A 5386-nucleotide genomic window follows, 5' to 3' on the forward strand; every position below is an offset into this window, starting at 1 on the left:
GGTTTTCCTAGGGGTGGCATAATACATGCTGCAGCCCCTGGTAGGCCTTTGGGGTACCAATGCCCTGGGTACATAGTATACCATATACTAGGGACTTATAAGGGCACCTCAGAATCCAATTTGTTATGTACCTCGGGTACATGGAATCACTTTAGAGAGGAAGCAGCTAGGCTGGGGTCCTGAATAGCATGGCCCCAGCCAGATTAAAGTAAAAAAACAGTGTTACAGCAGCAAAAAGTGGGGTAACCATAAGAAGCACATCCTACTCTCCTTCAACGGGGGTTCTGCAGACGGGGTTGAAAATATATATTTTTTTAAACGTACCTTTTTCTCCACTTCTCTGGTCTTCCTGATGCCAGTCCGGTTGAAGTTGCTGGACACACCTGACAAACAGGCTCCCCTGAGCCAATCACACCTCGTGGATCGGCGCTCAGATTGAAGATTGCATATTCCCCACCAAGCTGTCCATTACAGCCTTGTAGGAAATATGCAAAGTGCGCATGACTGCTTGGCTGGCCAAAACGGCTGGCCAAGCAGACATGCGCGCTTACTGTGCACAGTCCACTCTTACTCCCACCCTGAGCCACCAGCCCCGCCTCAACTGAGCCCGCAGAAATCAAAAATAAAATGACAATAACCTTGTTATTATTATTTTATTTTTCCCCTTTTCACTGCTCTTAGAGCAGAGGAGCGATGCTCCACCGCCTTAGCGGAGGAGCCGCCACAGAAAGACTGACAACTTTCATCAATAAACATATTTGGAAATTGTGCAACCTTGGCGTGTCGGAGTTTTGCTACCCGGAACTCTGTGAAGTTACAAAAAACTCTGCGGAGATCCTCAAGTGGCAGAGTGCAGTGCAAACTGCCGTTCGCGCTGGTCTTCCTGCCGCTCGGGTAGAAATTCTACCCGAGCAGCAGATTGTACTCACAAACTTATTGTTCGCAAGTGTGAGCTAGGAAAAACCTCCGCTGCACTACGCGAAGCAGATATTTCGACAATCCGCGAGGTCCACAGAGCGCGGAGTGCATAAAACTCTGCAAACTCCGCAAACGCAGTGGAGTTCACCACCCAGGCCTAGTTGTAGCCCTGTGATTGGGCCAATACTTCTACCTTAAGACACATCAATGACATTAGGGCCAGATGTAGAAATATCTGGGGCCGTATTACACAAAGTGCTATGGGAGTGCAACGGGCGTCTGCACCCACTTTGTGACCCCCCGGGCACTTTGGCATCACAGAAGAGGTCACAGACACTTATGCTACCTATTCTGTTATATAGATCGCGCCAGCGCTATCTCAAGAGGGCATTCCCTCATTTGCATGGAGGAATTGCCCATGGAAATGAGAAAGTCTTTGTCTCTGCACTCAGGTCATATTATGGAGACATGCACAAAGGCATAGAAGCCCCAAAAAGGTGACGCACTGTAAGTGCACCCCTAGAGGGAAGGAGGGGGGGAAAGAGGGTCCCGTGCACACAAACAGGCTCTGCAGTGGCAGGCCCGAGCCGTGTCTAAAGGGCTATTGAAGTGGGTGGCACAGTCAGTGCTACAGGCCCTCCAGTACCATTTAATTTACAGGCCCTAGGCACATGTAGTACACTTTACTCAAGACTTATAAGTGCATTAAATATGGCAATTATTGTTAATCCAACGTTAGCATGTTTAGAGTACAGAGCATCTGCACTTTAGCACTGGTTAGTAGTGGTAAAGTGCCCAGAATCGCAAAGCCACAAAATGAAGGGGTATATTTACAATACAAGGGCGGAGCGCCGCGTTAAGCTAAGACTGCTAACACTGCACTTTGCCGTACTAAAAATGCTGGGATGTGCCATCTTTACAATGATATGGTGCACCCCTGCATTTTCCCTAGCATTGGCACTAAATTCAGCTGCCTAGCGCCAACGCAGGCACCCTTGCACAATATTGCAAGGGTGTGTGTGTTCAGGGTATGATTGTTTATGTGCAGGATAGTGTCCCTTCCTGCACATAAATAACCACTAATGGTGATGTGTGACTCCTATATGTGCTGCATTGAGCAGCTCACATAGAAGTTGCAAATCTCCATTTTTAGGTCGAGCCTACAGTGCTTGTACTGTCAGGCGATCTGTTGTAGTACTTTGTGGGGGTCTGGCTCCTCCCACGCTTTGGATTAGGTTTTGTGTGCCTCATTCCAAAATCTTAGCTTGCAAATAGCTAATTGTCGGTGCATTTCCCACCTTTTTTCCTGAAGTTAACTCCCATGGAGCATTGCCGCGGGAATTAGCAGCAACGCGCTTTGGTGGGTGCAGCTTTTTTCATGTTCCACATTTTTTCCTCTTAAGTTAACTCTGATGCATTACTACTACGGTGGGAGCGAGCAGCAACAAGGGCTGTGCTTCCTTTCTCCTAGCTATGCAGTAGGTTAAAAATGAAAGTTTCATGAAAGTATAAACAGATTTTGTTGTTAATTTGAGGGTGATGCACAACGTGTTCTTCATGTCCCACTAAAGCCCTGCTTTCCCGGCTCCTTCCGCTAGTTTTTTCTGTGGGCCGCATAGTGAAAATGGTTTGCTGCTACAGAGAGCGTGCACCATTGGAAAGCGAGGAGCCACTCACATAGTGAGGGGCTCAAGGCCAGCGTGGGTCATAGAGAGCTGCCTGGGGACAAATGAGACAAAGGGTGAGGGAAAGATGATAGAGTGCAACAAGGCCCATGAGGCTCCGATGGTCCTGCGAATCACAGGCGCTTCAAATACTCCCTTTAAAGAAGCACCACACTCGGAAATGCATGGAGAATAAAGTCTCATAGTGGGTCAGGGCACAACAGAAGATGCGAACTATATTGATTGTGTGGTGTTGAAAACCCTCCCCATAAATTAACCTTCCCCAGGGAGTCTTCAGTCTGCTGCATAGCAGGCGGCCTCCCACAGTGCGGCCCTGCAGGATCATGTTTGATAAACTCAAAGCCTCCTACAAGCTTGTCACCGGTCTCCAGTGGGGTCCATCACTGTCCGCCAGACTTCACGGGAGGCTGTCACAGCTCACCAACCACAGCGGAGCAGAGGCTCACTTCTCACCATGGAAACTGTCCGCCCCCCTCTGCAACTAATTGCCCCCGCCGAACGATGCGGGCAAGGCACTGCAGCAGGCATCTCCCAGATATTAGGGGTTCTTACAGGGCCCGTGGTCTACTCGGCCTCAGAGAACTCTTGCTGCTGTGCCTCTTCTTCTCCACAGCAGTCACAGGGCCTTTGGTTCTCTCTAAGCCCGGGTGTAAAACTCTGCTCCGCTCGCGGAGTTTGCTGAGTTTTGACAACTCAGCATTCTGCATAGAACGCAGAATTGCAGATATACTCCACACTCAGTAACAGATAGAATTTTTTTTGTGTTGGCCTGCCCGAAAAGCTTTTTTGCATGCATGAGTGCGACTTACCGGGTGCCTATGATCACCGATGAGATTTCTGAGCTGTTCCTGAGTGCCGCGAGATTTGCTAGGCAACCGCATGCTCTAGCGGGAGTTTGCGGTCGCCAACACGTCATTCGAGCATGCCAGTGGAGTTCTGGCGGGGGTTTTGTGAAGAACGCAATCACGAACGTGCAGGATCTACTGCGACTGCAATTTTGAGAAGGTTCTCTTCCCGGGCAGCATTAAACCCTTCTTGAAACGACGATTCAGAGTAAAAAAAACTCCTCAAACTGACATTTGGCTATTTGTTTTGTACAATGAATCCTTTTTCTTTTTTTACTTTTTTTTCCAAGAGGAAGGAAGTGCCCCGGAGTCTCCAACTTCCGGTTCCTGTCCAGCCGACTCCTCCCAGTGCTTTGTGCATCTCCTGGTCACTTTTCATTTGGATTTGGAGCTGGAAGGATCACTCTTTGTGACTGCTGCATTATATATCATTGGATTTGAGGACTTTGAATTTGAGATTTTACAAGTAAGTTGGAAAACTGGTGTTGTTTATTTGATTAGGGCCATGCACATGGATTTATTTGTACTTTTCATTGTTTTTTTTTTATTTTATTGTGGTGGGTGGCCTCTAGTTTCAGTAGGAGCCTAGTTGTTTCTTTGTAAGTAATTTTTCTATATAAAGGAAACATGTTGCACAGTTCCCTACATTTTCCCCATATTTTGAAATCAATATGCAAAATTATTTAATTCACTATGTAGCCCCGTAGTTGGCCAATAGGCCTTTCAGCCTGTAGGCCCAGAGCTACTCATGGGTGCATGAAACAGCTGTTTCTGGGGTGTCTGTTGAATTTAAACATCATTTAGGGCTTGGATGGCATTGGATTGAAATACCAAATGTGTTTTTTTTTTGTGGTGTTTCACTTTTTTTATGAGTGTTAATGCCTTTGTTGTATGTGTGTGGTTGAAACTTGCAAACCTTTTTAGCCCTGTGGATTTTCATTTTTGGCATTGTTGCATTAAATATGTGTTGTTTAGCATGCGTCCTTTGTCTGGCATTTGTGTTAGTGTGTTTGTAATAGTAGGCCAGCATTTGCCTTGGCTCCCCATGTGGCCAGGGTCAATTTTGTAAAGTCTGTGTCTATAGGCCTGCTTGTGTTCATTGTTTTCCAGGCCTCCTGCTGGTTGTGGTGGCCATGTGGCTGGTGGCCATTTTGTGGAGGCAGTCAGTGTCCTTTTGCCATAGGCCTGCATGTCTTCCCTATGTTCCTCTTGGCTTATTGCTTCTTGTGGTGGTGGCCTGACCATGTGACTGGCGTCCATTTTGTGAAGGCAGACAATGTGCCTTTGCCATGGGCTTACATTGTCTTCCCTTTCTGGACATATTGCTTCTTGTTGTGGCCTGGCCATGTGCTGGCAGCCATTTTGTGAAGGCAGTCAGTGTGCTTCTGCAATAGGCCTGCATGACGTCTTTGTTACCCTTGGCTTATTGCTTCTTATTGTGGCCTGGCTGTGTGGCTGGTGGCCATTTTGTCAAGGCAGCCTTCAAAACAGGCACCTTACAACTGGAATCATGCAGAAGTCAGACACCTGCTCAAAAAGTCCACAGATGACCTCACCGACCTCAAGAACTATCTGCCCATCTCTCTCCTCCTCTTCGCAGCCAAAGTTGCAGAGAAAACAGACAACAGGAAACTGACACGATGCATTGAAGAAAACACCGTCATCAACCCTTCCCAATCCAGATTCCGAAGCAACCACAACACAGAGGGACCTCCCTACCCGCCACCACAGATTACATCCGTACCCTCCTGGACCAAGGCCACTCCGCAGCCCTCATACTACTTGACCTATCAGCAGCCTTCGACACCGTCTCCCACCGCACACTAGTCGCCAGGCTACACGATGCAGGCATACAAGGAACAGCCCTGGACTGGATCCGATCATTCCTCACCGGAAGAAGCCAAAGAATCAGACTCCCACCCTTCCTCTCCGACCCAA

This window comes from Triturus cristatus, chromosome 4_1, assembly GCF_964204655.1.
Source record: "Triturus cristatus chromosome 4_1, aTriCri1.1, whole genome shotgun sequence".
NCBI lineage: Eukaryota > Metazoa > Chordata > Amphibia > Caudata > Salamandridae > Triturus > Triturus cristatus.